Raw genomic sequence first — 26,379 nt, forward strand, 5'->3', positions numbered from 1 at the left:
CATCACAGAAATTTAGAGGGTACAACATGTTAACGTCCGAGACTACTCTTTCTACTTGCAGCTCCACCAGTGGCGTCACTAGAGGGGTGCGGGGGGTGCGGACCGCACCGGGTGACACCATCACAAGGGGTGACACTGTGACACCAAAATGCAAAATATTACTGTCTGTCTATGATTCTATGTCACTCTATGAAATTATTCTTATGCATTGTTTCAGCCCAGCGACAGAAATTTATAAAAATATCTCTGTTCTGTTAGTTATAAACACAAAAACGTGTTATAGTTTTGTTTTGCGTCAACCCTAGTGACGCCGCTGCTGAGCCTCTGCTTTAAATCGCTACATAAATCAGGAGGAACCCGTTACCCGGCCGCCGGCCAAGATTATTGTCCAATTAGCTATACGACGTCGGCGTCCGGACATCGACGACGTTCGAAACGTCACTCACGTGGCTCCCGTACCCGCCGTTTTAATCAGCCCACTGCCCACGCCCACTACACGTGCTTAAAAACACGCTTTATTTTTGTCGTTGCTGTTGTTGGTGTTTTTTAAAGTCGCAGTTTTTTTTATATTAGTTCAAGGATATATTATATCAATCATGCCACATGGAATACATAAATCAAAGAGGCCAAGTGGATGCCAGCAAAGAAAGGCAAAAAAAGAAAAAAAATGAATCACTCTCAACACTACGTGGATCCATGCTTCAATATGTCAAGAGACCAGATGATGGCCAGGGTTCATCCAAAGACACAGTTCCTCGGCCACCATTTGATAACGCTGATTCTGATGCTAGTGTTCAAATAGAAGAAAATGAAGCAGAAAAACAAGGAAAGGAAATGGATATTCAAATGGATGAATTTGAAGCAGAAGAGAGCACTGAAAGTGACTCTAACCATGCTACTGTAAATAAGATGATGAATCAGGTTAAGGGGGAAAATTGGATTATTTTAGATGATGGTCCTTTTTGGAATTTACCAGTTCCAGATCATTTGCGGGTTGTAATCATCAAACGAGGAAGTGCTTCTTTCCAGAACAAAGATGGCCCTTTCAGAATTGCGACAAGGCAAGATCCAAAAGCAAAAGGAGATGTTCACCAGCTATCAAAAGAGTGGTTTTACAAGGTGATGCCAAATGGCGAGAAAGTGTTGCGATCCTGGATGGTTTACTCACTCGTCAGTGAGAAATTATATTGTTTTTGCTGCCGACTCTTTGCAGCTAATGCTACAGACACGACATCCAAATTTGTGACTGGGTTTCAGATGTGGTGGAAACTGAGCCCGAAAGTGCATAATCATGAGACATCCGAAGAGCACTTACATTGCCTTGAAAAATGGAAAACATTGGCAGCAGGACTTAGACTGCACAAAACAATTAACGCCGAAAGTATTGCTTTGATGGACATAGAGAAGAAAAAAATGGAGAGACATCTTGCACAGGTTGCTCGATATCACATTGTTTCTTGCCAAGCAGAATCTGGCATTCCGGGGCCACAATGAAGATGAATCTTCATTGAATAAAGGAAACTTTCTTGAAATGGTTGAGATGCTTTCTAAATATGACCCAGTGCTGAAAGAGCACCTAATGAGATTAAAGCGTAGCACATGTAAACTCAAAGCATAAGTATCTTATCTTGCACCAAAAACTCAGAATGAGTTTATACATGTCCTAGCAAATCATGTGAAGGAGAAGCTTGTCATGGATATAAAATCTGCCAGGTATTTTGGGATCATATTCGATAGCACACCTGACACATCACACACGGACCAAATGTCCGAAGTGATCAGATATGTGAAAATCTAAAATAGGAAAGTTCAAGTAAGAGAAGTGTTTCTGGGATTTTTCCCTTTAAAGGGGAAAAAAGCTGTTGACCTCAGTTCTGATATTCTTAAAAATCTGGAAAGTGATGGACTCGACATTATGATGTGCCGCGCTCAAGTTTACGATAATGCTACCACTATGGCTGGAAATCCATGGGGGTGTACAAGCCATTTTGAAAAGAAAGAACAGGAAAGCTATTTTTAATGGATGTGTGGACCATTCGCTTAACTTGTGCGGCCAACACTCTTTTGCTGAAAATGCTTCGTGTGTGACTTTTTTTGGAACTCTTGAGACAATGTTTTCCTTCTTTGCTGCTTCCACTCAACGATGGGATGTTTTAATGGACCACACTGGAGTCTCCCAGTGAAAAGACTATCAACTGCACGCTGGAGTGCTCATCATGCTGCAGTAAAAGCAGTGAAAGAAAAATTCGATGAATGTGTGGCGGCAATTGAAGCTCAATGTGATCCAGATGAAAATTTAGACACAAGAGGTACAGCCTGAGGTCTTTTGCCTTCTGTCTGCAATTTCACGTTTCTGTGCTACCTCTACTTGACCCAGGTTCAAGAAGAGGATGACAGGTGAGAAGACAAGAGATGCTGGACTAACTCTGCAAGAAGAAAAGAAGAGGGCGATGCTTGAGTGTATTGATCGTTTCCATTCTGAACTCCAGATCAGATCAAGAGCCATCAAGGAAGTAGCAGCCATGTTTGAGGCTGTTCAAGCCAAGAGTTTGATATCTGCCACTGAAGAAGAGTTACTGGTGTCCATTCCAAAATTGTCCACTTTCTATGATGAGTTATCCGAGGGAGAGCTTTTATTAGAAATACCAAGGCTGAGAAGGCACCTGAAGGCAGCAGAGATTGATCTCGAAGAAGCCAAAGACTGGTCAGTATTTGACGTTTTGAAATTCATAGCTGAAGGGGACTTTCTAGAATCTCTCCCATATCTCTCAGTGAGCCTACAATTATTTATTACGATCTGTGTGTCTGTGTCTTCATGTGAGAGGAGTTTTTCAAAGCTGAAGTTTATAAAGAACTATTTGCGATCTACCATGGGACAGTCAAGGCCTTCTGATCTTGCAATATTATCAATTGAAAGTGATTTGGCGAAAGGAGTTGATTTCGATGAAGTAATTAACAAGTTAGCAGCTTAAAGGCCAGGAAATGAAAGTTCTGATTAGTCGAGATTTAATGTGACATTGTAATTTGTACTGTTGCATACTATTCTGGCAGTTGAAAACCCAATACAGAACGGTTACAACCTTATCTCCTGTAATAAAATGTAAAGTTTAATGTTAAAATAAAAATAAAAAAGTAACATATTTTCTATGTAGTTCTTACTTCTTACTTCTTAACTTCTTACAATCTTTTACCTCCGACCTTGAATTAAAATTTTCTTCTATGGCCTTTGTACATATAGGAATTAAATTTACAAACGTTACTAAAGATTCTGGATGGTCCCGTTATTCTTCACTGGCGGACTCAGAGGAGGTCCATCATGGGGTAAGTCGTGAGGGGGTGACACCATGAGTTACTGCACTGGGTGACACCAACCCTGGTTACGCCACTGTGCTCCACCACCTACACTCACTCCTAGACATGTTTATGTGTTCCTCCAGAGTTTGTCCCAGGGTCACACACACAGAATACTTGGGTCATACATTATCGGACCATAACCCATTGCTGCTCACTCTTCCCTTGACCACTGAGCCTACAGTGATCCCTTTATGGCACCTCTGCCCACAACTGTTGGAGGATGCCTGTTTCAGGGCTACTCTCCGGACTGCGGTTTCAGGTTACTTTAGGATCAATCAGGGGATGGCCAGAGACTCCCTCATTGAGTGGGATGCCTTTACAGTGGTGATCTTGGGTCAATGCATGGGTCAAATGGTGGGAGTAAAGAGGGAACTAAATGGGGAACTTATGACCCTAGAACAGCGTCTAAATGATCTGGGCAACAGACTGGGCACAGAGGAGACTATAAAAACAGAGCACCTTAAGGTGTGTGAGAAATATAACACTGTTTTAGAACGGCTTTGCCGAGTTGACATGCGTGAATATCAAGAGCGGATGCACAAAGAAGGATGTAGGTCTGGCAGGCTCATAGAGTGGTTGGTACGCCCGGAAACAAGAGGCTCACCCATAACACTGATACTTAGCAGTGAGGGGATACCGCTGCATGCACTAAGGGCTATAAATGTAGCCTTCCATAGCTATTACAATACTCTCTATGCTCAGCTGGAGCATGTCCCACCAGAGATGGTGGAAGATTTCCTTACCTCCCTACAAATACATAGCCTAGATCCTGAACTTCAGAAGGATCTCAGAGGGCCTGTGACCGCATTAGAGACCTGACAGGCCATCAGAGAGATGGCTAGAGGGAGGACAGACTGCCGATAGAGTTTTATTCCGAGTTTGTCCCCACACTGATCCCTAAACTCGAAATTGTATATGCTGAGTGCCTGAGACTGGGATTTTTACTGGCGTCATCCTGATAGGCACTAGTGGTCCCTCTTCCTAAGTCTAAGCCTACCACAGTAGATCCATCGGGCCACCGGCACCTGTCCATGCTGAATGTGGATTTTAAAATTCTAAGTAAAATATTAGCAATGAGGCTACTCCTGCATATGCGGAAGCTTGTACATGAAGACCAGAATGGCTTTATTCCTACTAGATCTACCTCGAGGAACTTAGGTAGGATGTTCTCCATCATTCAGATGCTTCCCACTATCCTGAGGCCTTGATCATGTCCATAGATTTGGAGAAAGCATTTGATTCTCTAAGATGGGACTTTTTGGACTTAGGGGTTTGGGTGAGGGCCTGGCTTGCTGGGTACGCCTGTTGGTGAGGGTCAAGACTGGGGGGTGGGAGCGGGGCGGTCTCAGCGGCATATGGGGTCCACTGCGGCACTAGTCAGGGATGCCCATTATCGACCCTGTTATTTGCTTTGGCTATTGAGCCTCTGGTGGTGTACTTTTGGTAGAGGGTAGCAGGTCATAGATTGACTGTGGGAGGAAGAGAGCATGTCATATCATTATATGGTGACGACTTGCAGCTCTACTTAAGAAAAGGACACACGAGTGTGGAGAATGCTATTGAGTAGCTGGAGAGGTTTTTCACGGTTTCGGGCCTGTGGGTCAACAGGACCAAGACACACGCGTTCCCCGTCAGAGTAGACGCGACTCAGCCATTAAAATTGTGGACGGACATGTAGTGGTCACCTCGGTCTTTTCAATATTTAGGCATACAAGTATTCCATGCTCTTGATGACCTTTGGGATGGTAACTTGGATCCAGTGATTAGAACTCTAAAAACTACCATACAATTCTGGAGGTCCTTAACTTAAAATTATCAGAAATGACACGTATCTCTCTCTCCAAAATGATTATGCTCCCCAGAGTATATTACTTTGTGAACCTCCCAATCATTTTGCCACACTCTTGATTCAAGGAAGTGGATTCTTTGCTCAGGAAATTGATCTGGGATGGAGGACCGCACAGGATCTCCTTGACGGTCACACGGAGAGTTCCTGAGAAGGGGGCTGGGAGCACCAGATTTCGAACTGTATTATTTAGCGACCAAGCTTCAGTGGCTGGCTCACTGGCTGGACGGCAGGGACTTGGCATTAGTAGGCCTCATTGGAGGGTCCATGTACCAGGGACTACTATTAGCGAAGCTAATTAACCCAAAAGTGAACACGCCCACCCCTGGGGTATTGTTAAGAATAGTTCAACAGTGCTGGCGGAGATGTGTGGGCCCCACACGAGGGGCGCCTCTCTATGCCCGGGACTTGCTACTGGTCGGTCTGCACCATGGAGATCCTCCCTCCCCTTTTACAGGTACCCAATTAGCTGACTGGACAACAGCAGGGCTAGTGACAATTTGTGACTCCTTGCAGCTGGGAGAGCTTCTATCCTTTAATGATATAGTGGAGCAGAGTGGATTGCCAACTGGTCAGTTTGTAACATACCATGCGTTAGTCAGGACTTATAAAATCCTATGGTCGGGAAGTCAGGGGGAACTAGATACCCATACTGTTCTACAGGGGTTGGTGACGCTGGGCTCAGCACCACATCTTGTGAAATGGCTCTACAAGGCGCTACATCTTATAAAACAGCTCTACAAGGTGCAATTAGAGATGACCACAGGACCACTGACAGAAATAAGAGACAAATGGACATTACTGCTAGGGAGAGATCTGACAGATGCAGAGTGGAATAGAATTATTGAAAGCCCTAAGCGCATCTCCAGGAACACCAGTTTCAACTATATCCGATTCAATTGCTTGCATATGACATACTTGACTCCTCATCGACTCCGGGTTATGTATGGAGGGGAACCCAAGACCGGCATTAAATGCGGGACATCTGATGTGGGATTTGCACATATGACATGGAAGTGCCCCGGGCTGAGGAATGACCGGGAGGCGGTCATCGTTACGATTAATGGGGTCCTTGAACGCTCCCTCACATGCACGGCAGAAGTTTGTCTGCTTGGCTTCTTCCCTAGACCTTAAGCACGCAAGATTGACACCCGATTCATAGACCTTAACGAGACGACGCATTGCTCTCAAGTCAATTTCGAGGGTGAATCTCACGCCTGTAGCACATGAGAATGATGTAGAGACATGAGCCTGGGCAGAGGAGAGGGTATTAAAGAGGGAAGACACCTGAGGACTTAAACGCCGCCCAGTGGAGGAGCTGTGGATGGAGGTGCTCTGGGCGTGGGATGCACATCTCACTGACAGGATGAATGGAGCATGGACGACTGCACTATTGGCAGGGACCCCAGTGGCATCCACCCCTTGATTAACTACGGCAAGACAGAGTGGTAATAGCCCGAATTGACATGCTAAAATTTGATCCCCCCGTATTGACGCCCAAATCTCATTTGTCCACTATGTTTCTAGGTATTCCCCTGAAGGCCGACCTTCGTATACTCATGGGGTGACTTGGTGGTTTCCTTAATGCTTTATATGTAATTTTGCCATATGGAAATAGAATTTAAATCTAGTTTTTGTTTGTTTATACTGTTGGCAGTATAAATGTGACTATTCCAGAGACCCAGACTCTCAGAGTACCGAGATATAATGAATGGTCCAATACACAGGCACCTGAGAATGTATGGATACGAGATACGTTGGGCAACGATGTGATACCTCTCACACAGTGCACACCAACACAGAGGATAATGCTGTGAATGGTGATAACTATCCATGTCTGGCACTGATTAGATAACTGTTTAACATGATAATTGATGCTATTATTGTCCTAATGTATATTGGACGGATAATCTCTGGTGGAATACATGAAAATGAGCTCCTGTAGTAAATTGTATGCCTATAATGCTTATTTTATCTGCCAACAAAAAATATTTTGAGAAAAAAAGTATATATCGGCTGCAGTTAGGTTAAGAAATATGGCTGGCAAATTGTTTTAAATCCTTGTCTGTTTTCAACCAAATTCCTTACAAGTTACTTTATTTTCAGATCTTTATATTACTATTTGAGAAATTTGATGTTGTCTTTGCCAGATTATTCTTTTAGTTGTCTGCAGACACGTATTTTAATCTCTTTTGATACATTGGGGCAGATCTACAAGGAAGTGCCGCAGCGCGGCAATGCAAGCCCTTTGGCTGAGCCACTCTGCGGCACTTCGGAAGCACAGGAATGCGACATATTTACAATAATATGTCGCATTCTTGTGCTCTCCCCTGCGCTGGCGCACAAACTGCAGCCATGCGCCGGTGCAGGCACCCTTGCACCATGGAGCAAGGATGCCTACATCATGGGGAGATTGTTTTTGTGCAGGAAGGGGCACCAAAGGTTGCTTTCCTTCTTACTACTGGCTTGGGCGTATATATGGCCGTTGCTACACGAGGATTATTTGATTGTTACGAATGGAGTGGATTTTGACTCCATTCATCTAGGGGTATCGTAGAGGTCTACACACTATTGACTTCGGATTCCATAGGAAATATCCCCTTTTACTTGCTCGGGTGAAACTTTGGATTACATTGATTTCTATAGACGCACGTTACCTATATATAAATAAGCGTACTGTGATGGGTGTGATACTCTGACTGCGATTTCAAATACACATTTTGGAGATATATTTGTGATTCACGCCCATGAGGAAGTTACTGCAACTCATAGAAACCATTTGAAATATTATTTCGCCTCCTTATAGGTATTATCTTGTGTTCCTATTGGGATTTAAAATCACACCCTCTACAATTTGGGCTGACTGTCGCCTCGACTGTAAAAGTGGGACTTGTCTGATATTGAAGTATCTTGCCCTGATGAAGTTCCTATTAAAGGAACGAAACACGTTGGCTGTTGTCCTGTCGTTTTAACTTAAGAAGAATAAAGACATCTGATTAGAACATACTGGCTGTTGTAATTCCATCCCTGGTGCTGCCTTCACTTCTTTCAATTTTTGTCTCTGGATTTCCAGTGAGACCCAACTGTAGCAGGTCTCGGAGGCTATTGGCACAGGACCTTAAAATATTGTGGACATTAAAATAGAGGTGCCGAACTTATAGTCAGCTGTAGTTTCGTTATGCACAGGAAACTTATTGTCAAGCCTTCCCATGCCGGAGTTTCGTCCAGCAGCAGGAGGGCAGACTCGTGTCTGTGGCTGGCAGCATCCATCTTGTGATGCCAGGGTCGAGAAAGCTGGTACTGGGTGTACCGGTGTTGTCATATTTCTCCCTCTAGGAGGATGGAATCAAACCTCCCCCGCCAGTTACTGGCAGGGAGTTATGATTCCAAGGTGTTTGACACCAAACACGACATGTTTCCATGCAGCCGTTTTAAAGTTAGCATTTACCGCGAGGTTATAATGCACTTAAGTATATATGGTTGGCTGCATCACAAACAACCCTGGAAAATAGGTTCTGAAGGCTGCAGAGGGGCTCTGCTCATGCATGGGCACCCTCTCACATAAAACCCAGCACCCTGCCTTCAGGATTGATAAGGCCTGCCATAGGGGTGACTGATAGGTTTATATGTGCAGTGATTTAGGATAGATATAGTGAACCTATATCTAAGTAAGGGGTGCATGCACCACCTTACACAGGCTGCTGTAGCAGACCTGTGGTGTCATTTTAAATAGTCTCTCAGGGGTGGCATAATACATGCTGCAGCCCCTGGGAGGCCTCTGGGGTACCTATGCCCTGGGTACATAGTATACCATATACTAGGGACTTATAAGGGTACCCCAGAGTCCAATCGGGAGTGTACCTAATGTAATTGCAATTAATTTAGAGGAGAAAGCAGATAGACTGGGGTCCTGAATAGCAGGATACCCGTCAGACTAAGTCAAAAACAGTGAAACATCAGCAAAAAGTGGGGGTAACTATAAGAAGCAGATCCTAATCTCTTACAGCCCTCCCCTATGAAATTAGAACTTGCACAGACTTACCTGTATTCAGGATACTTCTCAAGACATGGCTGTTTGTTCAGGAATATGAATAGACTTACCGGAGCTCAGCTACTCCAATACTAGCGCCAAGAAACCAAATGGTGTACGTGCGCTCAAAAAATAATTTTAACATAACATAGTAGAGGCGCATCTTTCCAATTTGATGCAATTGATTTTATAGTGGAGGATAAATAGAAATCAAATAATTTGCCATGAATGTAATCTAATATGTAGGTCAAGACAAGGGATTTACAAACAAGCAATTTATAAGTTACCTTATCAATGATGGGAAGTATATTGTAATTATATTCCAAACATCATTCCAGAAATCTGAAATAACACTACATTCAAATAATACAACGTTAAAAGAGCCATGCACCATATGGAAATGCCAACATAGTGGAGAATGTAAAAGTTTGGCTTTAAAGATTCTACACAGAGTCCATAAATAGTCCATAAACAATTGAATCAAATAAAAGTATTTGTATGATATAAAGCAACAGGGAATCAATCAGAGATATTTGACAACCAGATTTTTCTCCACATTTTCAAAGAAAAAGTCATAGAAAGCTCCTTATTCAAAACATTGCTCAGAATAATTTTAATTAGCTTCTCCTGTATTATTAAATTTTTTGGAAAAATGTAGAAACTGTATGGGAAGAAATAGCATTTAAACACATTTCTGAATCAAATATTGTAAAATCTGTCGACCCAAGCCCACCATTAATTTTGGCAATTTTGAGTTTAGTGTATTTTAATCGTGGGGGGTTGTTATTCTAAATGAATTTAGATAATTCTGTCCATTTTGTTATGGAATGTGAAAGGTAATTCTAAAGGAATCACGGATAAAATATTAAATATTTGAGGAGCAATAACCATTTGGACAGGTCAATTTATCTCCACCATGAGTCAGCAGCACCCACCACAATGTAAAATTTAGTGACGACCAGTTGCCAATGTTACCTGTCATTTATTTAAGTAAATAATCACAGTTGAATGTAACAGATTATTTAATAGAATGTGAGAATTGAATCTCCAGATATTTTATGTTCCCTTTTTGCCGGATAATGTTAGCAATATTTACCATGTCAGGGGGTACAATGAACATTTCAAATAAAAAAAAGTTTAATTAGTATTTATCCGGAAACCAAAGAGTAGTCACGTATGAGATTGAGAATATTATATATAGCTACATCTGGGTTCGTAATAAACAATAAATTATTGTCTGCACCGGCAGAAAACTTTAACAGTAAAAAAATCTTAATATTTAATCCGTGATTCTCATTTGAATTTCGGATAATGGAGAGCAAAGGTTCAATGGCTAATAAAGCAAGTATTAGCAATGCATCGGTCTCGCCTTTGGGACCTCTTAAGTGTTTAGCCAGAGCTATTGGCACTGCTAATGTGTTTAAGTTATGTTTGAGACAAAAATATCAAGCATCTGCAGGATACTAATTTCCAATCGTATACGCTCTCGTAAGAGTCATCTCCTCAACGAAACAATTAAAACTAGGGACATTTTGTGTGAAAATGAATGTATGCACAATACAGAGGGAAGAAAAACCTAAGGAAGAAATACCAAGCAAAGGCCACCTAAAGAAACACCATCTTCCGACAATGTATACTGAAGGTGTTGTGGAATATAAACTTGCAGACATTAAGTAGGATAAAAGATGTTGCAGCCAGGAAACTTTGAGGAGTTCAATTCAGAAAACTCCAAGTGACTTTCTGCTCAGCTAACCCGAGACCAGCGAGGATGTCCCAAATCACTCCTACCTGTCGCAACTCTGCCTGATCGCCCCGTTTGCTCCTACTGACTGTTCACTCTGCCTGCTTCTGCTGACCAGTCACTCTGCCTGCTCCTAGTGACTGCACTCTGACTGCTCCTACTGACTGTTCACTCCGCCTGCTCCTACTAACTGTTCACTCCACCTGCTCCCACTAACTGTTCACTCTGCCTGCTCCTACTGACTGCACTCTGCCTGCTCCTACTAACTGTTCACCCCGCCTGCTCCTACTAACTGCTCACTTTGCCTGCTCCTACTTACTGTTAACACAGCCGTTACTGCTGGCATTTCATTTTGGCTGCTCCTCTCGACTGCTTGCTCTGCCTGATCGCCTCGTTTGCTCCTACTGACTGCTCACTCCGCCTGCTTCTGCTGACCAGTCACTCTGTCTGCTCCGGTTGACTGTTCGCCCTGCCTGATCAGTCCCCCACCTCCAACTAACAGTTTACTCTGTCTGCGCCTAATAGACAGCTGCTAATGACCACTCACTCTTTCTGCTACAACTGACTGCTCACACTACAGCGACTTCTCGCTCTGCCTACTGCTGCGGAGTGCTTACTACTCCGCACACTACCAGGTCCTACTGACTACTCGCGCTCCCTACTAACTGTTCTTACTGTCCTAACTCACTGCCAGCTCACGCTGCCTCCTCACACATACTGTGCCTAGTGCTCCCTACTACATAACAACGAGCTGCTCACACGTTCCACTCACTTTGACTACACACTGAATTCTGACTGCTCCGGCTGGCTGCTTACACTGCGCGCTCGTGCCCAGCACCAGTCTTAATTGGCTACTGCGCACCCCTACTGACTGTCGCCAGCGATTAAAGTACTGCCTGCTTGTACTCACTGTCCTTCTCATAGACAACCTTTTCACACTCTGTCTTCCGATTGACTGTACACAGTGCTTGTTCTACTGTCGCCTTCGCCTCCTACTCCCTGCTTTCCTGCCTGCTCCTAAAACCTGATCCATACACCACTGACTGCTCCAATTGTATGATCAATCCTGAACGTCCTGCTCTGACTGACAGCTCCCTTTGAATGTGCATCTTCACTGTTCATACTGCCTGCTTCCTCGGGTGAGCACTGCCTGCTCCTGCAGCTGGCGTGCTGCTTGCTCCGGGAGTGAGAGAAGCGAGGACTCCAACTCGCTTATTTCAACTTTTTTGGTGAATTTTCCTGGGCAGTGTTTGCAGGAGCACTACGATTTTACATACATCAAACGAGCGCACTGAATGACGATGCTCATTAGCAGAGAACTACAGAAGAGGCACAGAGAAAATAAATAAACAGCAATTTTTATAGCCAGCATCATACCTGTTAATTAAATTGCTTTGTTTAAACACACCGCACACAGCTTTCAGTCGGCTGTCAATAAAAAAAAAAACGGGACATGAGTTAAATCTCCTGAAATCAGCCAGAACTGCTGGTGAAAAGCAGGGACTGTCCTGGCAAATTCAGGGCGGCTGGATGACCATATTCAACTCAGAACAGGCATCGGGACCTGGGCTACTTACTACCCCGTTGCCCTAATGCATTACAGAAAACATCACAAGCGCATGCAGGAAATACCCAGGGCACCGGGAATACTTACTGCCGTAGTGCATCTGATTACATTACAACAAACTAAGGTGAAGCGCTATAAATCATGCAGATACATGCATCTATCATAAAAACCAGTTTAAAAAAAACCTGATTTAAGCAAGCCAAACACCAAAGGTACCGGGGGCACAGGGCATACTTACCATCCTCATACGGACGTTTACCCCACAGTAGAGATAGACAATAAAACCATACTATTATACAAGCGTGAGACAATGAACAGTTCAATGGTATAGAAAAAGGACAAGGGAGTCCTCGATGTAGTCAATGGAATCCGGCGGACATGTTGATATGGGAACGCCTCCTATACGTGGTTTGATTAGAAAAAATAATGCATTTTCCTAAAAGGCATCGATAACGCGATAGCTGTTAAAATTAAACAATTTAGTTTTAAAAGTAGGTCGCAAGGTTTTACATGTAGGTGATAATTTAATTTTTAATTCAAACATGTTTGAAAAGAATACAAAATCATTATAATTAGAAAAAAAGTTTTTACTTAACTGGGAAACGATTTAAATCCAAGTGGACAGAGGTTCAGTGGTGCTTTCATTTACGTTGTTTTGGCTATATTCTCTTTCACTCCCGTTAAACAAAGTAAGCAGATGTGGACCGACGGCTAGATTGCCGACTTTGGTGCAGGAGACCAGGTTTCGAGCCTCGGGGTCGCGTCCACATTCTGTGATTTGGGGAAAATCACTTTATCTCCTCGTGCCTGAATGAGTTCCTGTGTAATGTAATTGGTGCTCATGTAGAGCACTTCAATATCCGGGGCAAGTTCGCGCTATATCAATCTATAAAAGTCAACTGTTTCCCGGAGTGAAAACACGCCGATGCGGTTTGATGGGTATGCGCGCAGAGGCAGGGGGAGCGCTTACAGACGTGGAGCTAAAAACAACAAAACACCGGCAAGGAAGAGAGCACGTCATCACGTGGGCACTGTTGTGTTCAGGCCGGGCGCCAGAAGAAAGTGCCAGTAGCCTTGGAAGGTTACAAATGATGACATAATCGTCATGAGGAGGGACTAGCAAGCCTTAAACAAATCAGAAAGCAGCATTTACTGACCTAAGCCAATGAAAAAGGTGGGCGGCGAGTGGGAGGAGCTTCCACAAAGCTTCCACACTAAAGTGTATACTGCATGTCTCGGAGAGACAGTGCAAGCACTGTCTAGGCGAGACCTAAAAAAGTTAAGTCTGGGCAGCCCTGTTTAGTTCCCCAAAAAGGTGAAAAGAATTGGAAAAGTGGCCATTGATAACAAGATTTGCAGGAGTAGAGAGCCAAGACCATTTTAATAAATTATTGGCTGATTACGATGGTGGTGAACCTGCCATCAACAGGCTGTCGTTGGCGGGTTCACCGCCGTTGTGAGGCCATTTTCCGCCCGCTATTATGATGGCAGGCAGAAACTCCAACTGCCACGCTTCCGACGGGCTCCTTGAACCCACTGGTGCTGCGGAGGCCTCCCAATCCCTGAAATGACGGCAGTGCCTACCAGGCACCGCCGTAGGGATTACAATGGTCTATCCCCACCAGCCTTTCCATTACGCTTCACCTGCCATGGAAAGGCTGGTGGGGATGTACATCGGGGGCCCGTAGCAGGCCCCCGTTGACCCGGGCCCTTTCATTTGGGGGTGGGGGGCACCTATGGTGCCCCCTAACATTTCCATGCACCATGTGGCAGGCACCGTATGGTGCCTGCCACGTAGTGCAGGAAAATGTGAAATGTGCCGTTTTTACATTGCGCCGGGTGCTGCTGCCAGTAGCACCCACAGCAATGTAAAATATGGGAATTGTGCTTGCCGTGGTGGCGGTCATATTGTAATCAGCTCTGTGGGACCACCACCTTGTAGGCAGGTGGTCCCAATTCACGATACCATGGCAGACGGACTGAAGTACGTCCGCCATCATAATCAGCCCTTAGATCCCCAAAATTGTCTGTAAATAGGGCTCAGAATAAGAATTTCCAGAGAACCTTATCAAAAGCCTTCTCAACATCAAATGCTGGAAGGTCAGAATTAAAATGCAATGAGGGAATTGCTTCAAGTACATGAAAAAGAAGTTGAGTATTATTACTAGTGTCAATTTTTCACAAAACCGTTTGAATGATAGACAACATTTAAGACAATCTGGTGCCAAGGATTTTTGCAAAACGTTTACAATCTTGATATATTTGGGAGATAGGATGAAAGTTAGATCCTTTAGTATCTCAATTATCAGGTTTAGGGAGCATGGTGATATATGCTTCCGCAAAAGTCCCAAAAACATGCGTGTATTACTAAAGTTAATGATAAACTGAAATAAATGAGGGGTAAGGCTAGAAGAAAAGGTTTTTTATAAAATTGAGCAGGTATACCATTGGGTCCTTGTGATTCTTGTGGTTTTAAGGAATTAATAGCTGTAGGTGTGCTAATTTAATTAATGGAAATGGGCAGAGTTAAGGTAGATACATCACATTGGAATATAGGAGGAAGATAACATGAATTCAGAAAATAGTACATAATCTGGTTATCTATATTCCTTGGTTAACTATATATGGAGGAATACAATTCTAGAAAATGATTCATAATTTATGAAGTAGATAATGAATACCATGAATATGATTTCTGTCTTTTTTAGTACTAAGAAAATTTGCCAACAATTTTCCAGATCTTTTTGCATTAGATGAAGTTTTGCTTTGGCATTTGGGATTTGCAATACCGCGCTTTTACTCAGCAAGGAATTGTAAATGAAGCTTCTGAAAATTAAGTTCAAAAGAATTATTTTTCAAAGTAATAAATAAATGTTCAAACTTAGCAATCTATTTATGTAAGTCAGGGAGAGTGAACGAATTTATTTTTGTGGGCCATCATGGAGATTGTTATACCTCTAATATATGGATTAAAAGCATCCCATCTTATAATATTAGGCATTGCTCCTTGTTCTATTTGTAACTTAATTCTGTTACATTGGAGAGTCCGTATTTTTTTCGGGCAGGCCTAATGCAGGTGTCTGAAATGAGTCTGAAAATGAAATGGTGTATTTTAGTTATGTATGCAGCATGATCCCTGTATGTGCAAGGTGAGAAGTGTTGAGTGCATGGAGGAAAATGTCAGAGTGCAGGGTAAGCAGTGTCTGAGTATTCATGGTGTTCGACGTGTGAGTACTTGTAGGGTGACAAGTGAGTGAGTGCAGAGTGAGAGGGTCAGTGTTAGGGGTTTACGAGTGCAGAGTGAGAGGTATGGGAGTGATGTGAGGGCTCAGGTAGAGGTGTGTCTATCGTGTTTGAGTGCATAGTAAGCAGTGTTGAAAATGAGTGGTGTTTGTGTGAACTGTGCATGAATGCAAGGTGAGCAAGATCGGTGCAGTGTGAATGGCATGTGAGTTCCAGGGCGAGAAGTATGTCTACAACTTGTGGTGGGTGACTGAAGTCTGACTGGTGAGTGAATGCTGGTGTATGAGTGGTGTGTGAGTGCAAGATGAGATGTGTGTGATCAATATGTGAGTGTAGGATAAGAGGTGAGTCAGTTCCAGGATGATAAGCATGTGAATGTGCTTGTGAGGAGGGCGAAGGTTCATGGTGAGCAGAATGTGAGCTTGCAAGGTGAGAAGCATATGAATGCAGGCTTGGGGTCAATGTTAGTGGTATTACTGGTTTGTGAGTTGCGGGTGAGAAGTGCACAAGTAGTGTGGGTGCAAAAGTAGTAATTTGCAAATTGATTTCCTACCATTTCGGGAGGAGAGAAGGTTTTTCTCTCCGCTCCAAAATGGAGGAACTTGCAGGTAAGGGCAGGGGATCACGGTAGCTGAAATCTGTAGGACCATAAGTCCAAAAGCCTTGTTAAAGGGTGGGGGCGGGTGGGGGAGGAGGATGAGGAATTGTGGGAGGGCAGGGAGGGGTGTAGGGTCACGGGGGAGTGGTAAAAAAGGGGAAAAATCCACAGTTTCAACGAGGGAAAAATGTAATAAAATAGAAATGCAGCAAAGAGTATGGCGTTTATTCAGTCTGATAAAAATGTTATTATGTTATCTATTATTGAACTTGATTTGGCTATCTAATGGCTCCTAAAGGGATTAAAATATGCTCTTTTAATGTCTCCGGTTTTAATAATATTAATAAAAGGAGGAGGATAGCTGCCGAGCTACGAAACATTCAACCAGATTTTGTATGTCTTCAAGAGACACATTTACCTTGGAGCAAGCGTTATTTCTTAACAGATTTAGGGTTTTCAGTGGTTGTGGCTTCTCAACAATCAGTAATGACCCGGGGGGTTGCGATTTTAGCTAGGCCTAATGCTTATACAGTTAATCGCTGTTTGGCAGAAAAGTTTGGTCGTTGGGCCATAGCGGAATGTAGAGTCGGCAATTGTAATTTTACTTCATGCACTATTTACGGGTCTAATTTAGACGAGGCTGCAATTCTAGAGGAATTAAATTTACAGCTAGCGACTTGGCTAACTCCACTGATTATTTGTGGAGACATAAACATTAATTTAACTAATCAGGATTTGATGAGGGGCTCTCAAGGTTATAGAGGGCGTAAACCCCGGGTCTTTAAGGCCCTATACAATTTACTGAAGGATCATGGCTTGATAGATGCATGGGATAAACTACACCCGACGGACCCAGGATATACGTTTTATTCTTCTCCCCACAAAAAAATGGTGAGATTGGACTATTTTTTTTAACTACTGCTTTTTTAGTGGGGGCTGGTATGCAAATATTTCATAGGATTTCGTCGGATCATGCTCCCATTGTATTGGCATTGGCAGGTTTGGGAAATTAGGTCAGATCCAAAAAATTCTCCTTTGACCGGAAATTATGTGTGAATGACCATTTTAGAGAACACATCTCTAAGTGGCTTATGGAATTTTTCGATAATAATAGACCATCGGCCAGAATAGAAATAGTATGGGATACTTTCAAGGCTTGCTTCAGGGGCGAAGTATTGAGTTTTGGTTTGTTCCATCAAAAAAAACTTAAGTCAGAGATGCAGGATCTATACTCCGCTTTGAGAGGGGCAGAGGAGAAACTGATTCAGGGTATAGTTCATTAGGGCAACATTTCGGATCTAGAGGATAGTGTGGCTAGAAGCCGTGCCAAGATAAGGGGAGTGTGGGATAAGGAGAATGCAAGAAAATTTTTGATTTACAAAAGGCAATGCCATGAGTATGGGGAAGCAGTTGGGAGATGCCTTGCACTTAAGTTACGTATGATTGAAACTTCTCGGCGTATTTCAGCATTAAAAGATAGCTCAGGGATATTATGCTCCGATCCGCAAGGGATCTTGTCTATTTTTCGCCAGTTTTATATAGATCTTTATACACAGCAGAGTGGGGCGGTAGAAGTGGATAAGTTAATGCAGTGGGGGGCCTTTCCTGAATTGAATATAGAGGTAGCTGATCAGCTTGATGCCCCAATTTCTATGGAGGAGTTAGAAACTGCAGTCAAGACTTTAGCGATGGGAAAAGCTGCAGGCCCTGACAATATTCCGGGAGAGATATATAAGCTCTTTTTTAATCAACTGAAGGAAATGATGTTGGCTGCATTTAGAGCAGCTCAATTGGGGCTGGCTCCCAAATCTTGGGATGAAGCCACGATAGTTGTTTTTAGTAAGAAAGGGAAAGACCCAGAGATGCCTGGTTCATATCGTCCGATTTCGCTATTGAACTGCGATTGTAAAATATATTTGAAAATTTTGGCTAATCGCTTATCTAGGGTTATTATTACATTAGTATCACACATGCAGCATGGATTTATTCCTGGCAGAGGTACAGTATCGCATGTCAATAAAGTGGTTACTCTTTTTTATATGGCCCAGGCAGAGAAACGTCAACTTGGGATAATTTTATTGGACGCAGAAAAAGCGTTTGATCGCGTAGAATGGGACTATCTGTGGACCTTGATGAATAAATTGGGCTTTCGAAAGGGCTTTATGACCGCTTTACATGTTTTGTATGCTTCACTGATTGCCAGAATAGCGACAATGGGAATGACCTCAGAGGTAGTTAAAATTACTAGAGGGACGAGGCAGGGATGTCCTTGTTCCCCTCAACTCTTTGCTCTATATATAAATCCGTTTGTTGATATGCTTTATAAGAGTCATTTGATTAGGCCTTTTGTTGTGCATGAGGTCCCTTATTCTGTATTTGCATATGCAGATGACATAGCTGTGGTTTCTGAGGACCCGGCTACTGCACTTCAAGAGATTGAGCGGTTAGCGTTTGAATTTGGCCAGGTGTCTGGTTATAAATTGAATGTTACTAAAACACAAGTTGTATGTACTGATAATATTGTAATACAAGATCCTAGAGTGGTTACTGAAGCTATATACTTGGGTATAAAAATGAGGACATCGATGACAGAATTGGTAGATGCTAACTGGAGAACACTATTGCACAATATTACTGAATCTTTGGAGAGATGGGGACGATTATATCTTACTCTGATAGGTAGAGGTAATATTATAAAGATGAATGTTCTCCCCAGGGCACTATATTTATTTAGATCTATCCCACTTGAAATATCGACAACTAAACTGCAAAACTTACAATCACTCTGTTTCAAATTCCTTTGGGCACCCGGAAAACCTCGGCGTGCCAGTAGATTTATGAGTCTTCCAATTCTAAGGGGAGGTCTGTCAGTACCTGATTTTCTTTTTTATTACTATGCCTGCTTTTTGCAGAAAATGCTTGTACTACTGACTGGTGAGGCTGTGGGCAATATAGCAGAGGCCCTTCGATTTTTCAGCTAATATTAGGATCAGAAGCCAAACAATGTTTATTAAAAAAAAATAGACGGCAGCTATTATAAAAGGACCAGGTTTAAAGTTTTGGAAGCTGCTTTTAAAGTCTGGAAAAAAATACAAAAACGAGTTGATTTAGAAGGACTAACATACTATACACCAACAAATGCGACAAAACTTCTCCCAACAATATTTTGGGACAGGTTGGCTTTAGGGTGGAGACATAAGGGGATTTGTCATATTGGAGATTTGTATGTGGACGGGGGTCTTATAAAGCTGTATGAGGATCTAGCAAGACAATATAGTTTGCCTAACTCTCAATTTTTTTAATTCTTGCAAATGCGGGATTTTCTCAGTCATAGAAACTTGAAATTGTACCCAAACCCGCTTATTGAAGCTGTAAGGGCCCAGGGGAAAATAGGAGTGTTATATAAAATATTATTGTCATTTAGAAAGGACGATTTGGGGAAACATAATGCACAATGGATTGCGACTCTGGGAGATTCTGATATATGTGTAGAAGATGCAATTGCTAGATCTACCGAAGTCTTTCTATCTGCAAATTTAAAAGTACAATTTTTCAAAACGGTATTTAATTTATATTATACTCCTGCGCGTATGCACAAGTGGGGAGATCGATATGATGGTAAATGTTTTCGATGTGGGGGAGACAACGCAGATAGCATTCATATATTTTATAGTTGTGTTAAACTGAGTAAATATTTGAGGGATATCGAAAAATTCCTATCAAATATTCTTGGATTTCCTTTAAACATAACACCGGCCTTAATGCTTTTGGGGATCGGTCAGGTTGTAAAAAAGGGTAACTTTTTCTATAAATATCGTTATTTCTTGTTTGTGGCAATGACTGTTGCACGACTTTGTATAGCTTCCGATTGGTTACGACCTGACCCTCCCAGTTTTGAGAGTTGGTGGATCAGAATGTATAACTTAGCTAATATAGAGCTAAGCTTGTATTCTATAAAAGGGACAAGGAAACGAAAATTAGGATTGCATATATGGGGAGCCTTCTCTGAAATTATGAATGCATGATTTAATGTGTATTTACTTACCTCATTTACTTATTTGTCGTTTATGTATTTTTTGTATTTCACTATTCCTTTGTTTTTTTTTTGTTTTTTTGGCTATGTGGCCAACCGTGGCTGATATTCCTTGTGTTGATACTGTGGAATTTAAATAAATAAAAAAGTAGTGTGGGTGCAGGGTAACAGCTACGTCAGTAATGGATGAGAGATGTGTGAGTAGGGTATGAGTGTAGGCTGATTGGTGTCTGAGTGCAGGGTGAACAGTGTCACGGCAGGATGCATGTGCTGAGTGAGCAGTGCATGTATGTACATGGTGAACACCGTGTGAGTGCTGTTTGAGTGTGTAGGGTGAGTGGTGTGCGAGTGCTGGTAGAGCAGTCAACATGAGTGGTGTGTTAGTGATGTGGGTAATTGGTATCTGAGTGCAGGATGAGAAATGAGTGGTTGAAGCGGTGCGGTGTAAGAGTGCAGGGCATGTGGTGTGGCTACAGGGTAAGTGCAGCATGTATAGTAGTTGAGTGGTGTGAGTGAAAAGTGCATAGTGTTTGAGTGCAGGGTGAGAGATGTGTCTGTATAAGTGCAGGGTAAGAGGTATGCCCATGTGAATTCAAAGAGAGAATCAATGATTTTGTGAGTCCTGAGTGGAGCACATTAAAGCCAGATCTGTTGGCTTTATCAATGCTCGTTGAATATTACACTGTTGAAAACAAAGCTGTGTTCCACAATTTGACAACATGTAGCAAGTTAGACTAATATCAACACAGTAATGATCTCAAGATGTAGCCTGGATATTTAGTTGGAAGGTTTGAGAAAAATAGAAGTATGAGGCCATTTATAAAATACTGGAATTCACGTTGATTCTCTGTCAGACTTAGGGTGGTCTTCCCGCAGACTTTTTGCCTTACTCCTCCATTTTTTGCTGACCTCGTTTTTGTTGACCTTCGGAATCTGTGTACTTTACCATTGCTGAGCATTGCTAAAGGGTGAGTGTTCCGTCCCCAAACATTGTAAAATTGGCTTACACCCAATTGGCACATTTAATTTACTTATAAGTCCCTAGTAAAGTTGTACTGCATATACACATGGCCTGTACTGATTATGCCGTTCACTAGCCATATTAAAGGCCTCAGGCCTGTCATTGCAGTCTGCATGTCCAGTTTTTAACTGCCATTTCAACCTGGCAAAATTAAACCTTTTACCAAGCCCAAACCTTCATTTTAATACTTATATGTCACCCCTAGATTAGGACCTAAACAGACCGTTGGTTACCATAGGATAATATTGGTGTACCTTATTACAATTAATAAGCGCTAACTTTCAATTGGGAGCAAGTATTGAGTTTGGTGTCTAAAAACGTCATTTAAACCCCTCATTGATGGTAAAGCTAGTTTTAAGTGAAAATTCTGAAAATAACAGAAAGTTGGCGTTTTCTTGTTCCAACCATTTGGTGCCTGTATTCTGGGTCACATGAATAGGTGAAGCTGGCAGTTGGTCTCTGTGTATTGCTCCCAGACAGAGAGAGAAAGGTCCAATAGGTGTTGGCAGGATAGGCCATCTCTGACTTGATTCAGGGGGAGGAGCTGTCACTTACTACACTTGCACATCACAAAGGACCTGCTTCAGCACACTCACAAACTGTTACACACAAGTCTTTTGTGCACCCTGACAAACAGAGGACAGGACAGGGAGCTAGAAAATTCCAAACATATCTGGCAGTGGAAACCCCCACAACCTCATACTTCAAACCTGCCACCGAGTATAAATATTGGACCCTCAGACCCAACCCTTAAGTACACATCTAGACCTGTAGAAGACTCAGAAGAAGGGCTGCCATACTGCTCTGCTGCAAAAAGAACAGCTTCTCTGCTGCCCTACTACTCTGCTGCCATGCTGGCCTGCTGTCCTGCTGCCTGCGTGGGAAGGACTGGGCCTGCATCTTGAACCCAGGACCACCAGAGTGACTACAAAGGCTCATTGTCTGGCCTCCTTATCGCAGTGACAGAAAAGGCTTCAACCACCTTGACCCCTGCACCTGGACTCTGCCTGCTGTGAGTCTTGCACCTCAAGTGGTCCTGGATCTGGACCCGTGGAAGTGGACCTGATGGTGCTTTACCAGCTTAGCTGTGGTCTTGGGGGGAGGACTGACACAGCACAATGCATCTGCTTGCAGCTCTGCATTGGAACCGCTGCTACGTAATGCATCCCCAATGCAGGACCCTGCAGCTCCTTGGAACTGCCACTGTGCGATGCACGTTCAACGCAGAAATTTGCATCACATCATGTAGCTCCTCAGAACCCCTGCTACATGATGCATTCTCGACATGGGATCTTGCAACGCTCCACAACCATGATTTAAAGTACTTTGTTCAGTGGGCCTACCTTGGTCCTTGTTTCCGGCTCGTGCTCCATCGCTGCTGGCCAGAACTTGTGACCTTGTACCGGTTTGTCTTGATTAGATAACTACAGTTGGTGCTAAATTTCATATCTCCAGTTCTACTGACTGGATTTTTGTTGTTTTGGTCTCAAATAATCTATTACATTTTAATCTATTTTTCTAAATTGGTGTGGGATTTTTTTTGCTTTGTATTTTCACTTTATTACTGTTTGAAGTGCTCCATAAATACTTTACACATTGCCTCTAAGTTGAGCCTGACAGCTTTGTGCCAAGCTACTAGTGGATTAAGCACGAGTTAAATTGGGGTTTCTTGGTGACATCACACTGACAAGAATTGTGGTTGCTGCTTAAGTAGGGTTTAACCCCCCCTCACCCAGTAATCCAGTTTCCTACATCCACATATTGAGAAGTTGTCATTATTTATTAGATCATCGTTATTTGGAGCTGCCCATCCACTGCCTACATAACTATGTTCAAGACAGGCACACAAGTACAAACCTCTTTCAAAGTACTTTGAGTGCATGCGCAGCAGGCGATGTGCAACCCTAGCCTCTGTGCTGCACCTGTTCATTATGTCTAGGGCCACCAGTGGTCAATAACAAGGTGGATGAGACTTCACACCACCTTGACCTGCACCGTGGTCAGTACCAAGCTGGGTGGAACTGTACACCACCCTATCCAGCACTGTCATCAGTACCAAGCTAGGAGCAACTCAATGCTATCCTGTCTGGCTCTGTCGACACCACCCTTTCCGGCTCCGTGGACACCACCCTATCTGAGTCCCTGGTCAGTAAAAGGTGGGTAGAACTCCACACTACTGTATGTAGCAATATGTCACTACCTAGTTGGGTGGATCTTCACACTACCAGATCTGGTACTACAGCCTATAGTACCAAGCTGGGTGGAACTCTACAACACCTTATCCAGCAACTGTGTCAATACCAAGATGGGTACTCCACACCACCCTCCCCGGCTTTGTGGGCAGTACAAGCAGGGTAGAACACTACACCACCATCTCCAGCAACGTGTCACTACGAAGCTGGGTGGAATTCAGCACCACCCTATCCTGCATCGTAGTCAGTACCAAGCTAGGTAGTATTCCACACTACCCTACCCAGCAATGTGTCACTAAAAAGCTGGGTGGAACTCTGCACGACTCTATCCTGCACCGTGGCCAGTACCAAGCTGGGTTAAACTCCACACCACTCTATACAGCAACCTGCCACTACAAAGCTGGGTGGAACCCTGCCCCACCCAATCTGACACTGTGGTCAGTACTAAGCTGGGTAGAACTCCACACCACTATATTCCGCAGCGTGTCACTACCAAGCTGGGGGGGAACTCTACACTACCCTATCCAGCACTGTGGTCATTACCAAGTTGGGTAGAACTACGCACCACCTTAACCAATACCATGGTCAGTGCTAAGCTGGGCAGAACTCCACACAACCCTATCCAGCAACATCTCACTGGTTGGAAATATACGCTACCCTACCTGGCACAAAGGTCAGTACCAAGCTGGGTGGAATTCTACATCACCCTATCTGCCACGTGGTCAGTATCAACCTAGGTAGAATTTCATACTACCCTATCCATCATCATGTCACTACCAAGATAGGAGGAACTTCACACCACCCTATCCCACACCGTGGTCAGTACCAAGCTGGGTAGAACTCAACACCACCCTATCCCGTGTCGGCATGCCGGGCCCTAAGAAATCTGAATAACAGTGGCATGCCCAAGCATTGGGTGGATCCGGCATGAGGTTACCTCAATGTTTACGAGGCAATGTGTCCCTACAGACAAGATTCCAAATACCATTTCAAAATACAGACAAATAGGAAAGGACTGACTGAAAAAAGCAAGTTTGAGATTAGAAATAGAAAAACATTAAGGTTTATTACAAACTTTAAAGGAAAAATACCAAAATAATAAAATGGAGATGCAGCATTAAATTCATTGAGTTACATTGAAGTTGTTTGCCACGAAGGCTATCAAATACAAAATAATATATGAATGGCCAAAAACCATAAAAATGCTGTCTTAAGTGTGCTGCAAATCAGTAAGAAATCGGGCATCATTCCTTGAAGCTCAGGAAAGGTCTAAAAAAGTCCTGGCTCCCTCCCACATGCAAGGGTGTATTATACTGTCTTCTTGCATAGAAAATTACAGGAACTGCAGAGTATGTACATTGCTCCAACAATTCACATTTATACATTTAAAATGTCACATAATCCTATAACCTTTGCACTAACCCACTACACTAATACTGATTCGCCCCTTACAAACCAATATCATCTGGATGTGTAAGAACAAACTAGTTACCTTGGCAACAAATAACCATTGTGAATGAATGCAATACCGTGCGCAAGCGGAGAGAACCTTGGAGAGTGCATCCTTGAGCGAGCTCTTCGAGAAGAGTGTCATACAGAAATAAACAATCCACATATTGCTACATGTAGTTTGAGGTAAGAAATAGAAGTCTAACTGAGGCTCAGTTAAATCTAAGCCAGAAAAACACAATTTAACTAATCGTAATAATTTTGTTTTTAATTGCAATGCTCTAAGTCCGTGAACATGTTGAATTAAGGAGCAGAGCAACTGATATTAGTGAACATTTTTATATCAAATGCACAAAAGATCCCACAATTTCCCCCTCTGATTATTACATTATCACTAAGCTCCAAACTATTTCCAATGTAGTATACATCACTTTCCGTCTCTTGCATCGGGATTCTTCCAACCTCTTAAGTTCATCTTAAGACTCGCTCTTTGACCCACCAAATTACTAGGCAGGTTATAATAAGCAGTTTTATAACATTCAAAATAAATTCCTCTAAATATTGGCTCTGCACCAACTAAAAACTCACTATTGACAACGGAACTCCTTCACACTCACTTTTCCCAACAAATTTAATTGATCGAGTTCCATTAGACCTTTGTCCCACAGTACACAACTACGCTTTCCTTTCATATTCCATTCTCAATTTCGAATGCACATTCAGTTTCTAAATTTCTCTTCAGCATAAGTTTGTTCTCTAATCTCACTTGTGTCTTTCCAATCGTTCAAACTGTTCATTCTCCTCTCATTATATATAATATTCTATCTCATTATATTATATTATATTATATTATATTATATTATATTATATTATATTATATTATATTATATTATATTATATTATATGAATTATATATCTCATTATATTATTATATTATAAAAACTCTTCTCCACTCACACTGCATATGTGCCCAATTTTAGTATTACTATATTTTGAGGTAGTTTCTTCCATGAAGCATTGAAATCTAAAAGATATTGTGACAAAAACGGTTGCTTATGGGAAACACTAACAAAAACATTGCATGGCAGACTATAGGACAATGGTAATTGGAAATAAGTACAATCTTCAGCCGAGGAAGGAAGAAATATCCACAGGAAGCAATTTTAAATGCTCATTATCTTTGTGCACTCCTCTAATGAATTTGAATCTACATTTTTCCTAAAACTGTCTACTGATCTATACCGATATGTATATTTCATGTGTTTAAGCCATAATGTATAGTCGTTAGTTAAGTCTGTGAAGGTG

General features: G+C 42.5%; 1 pseudogene; it reads left to right on the forward strand.

The window, feature by feature from the left end:
* The first annotated feature begins 603 nt into the window (after positions 1-603).
* On the forward strand, positions 604-2,183 carry LOC146822057 (zinc finger MYM-type protein 1-like; annotated as a pseudogene).
* The last annotated feature ends 24,196 nt before the right edge of the window (positions 2,184-26,379 follow it).

Source organism: Triturus cristatus, chromosome 6, assembly GCF_964204655.1.
Source record: "Triturus cristatus chromosome 6, aTriCri1.1, whole genome shotgun sequence".
Classification (NCBI taxonomy): domain Eukaryota; kingdom Metazoa; phylum Chordata; class Amphibia; order Caudata; family Salamandridae; genus Triturus; species Triturus cristatus.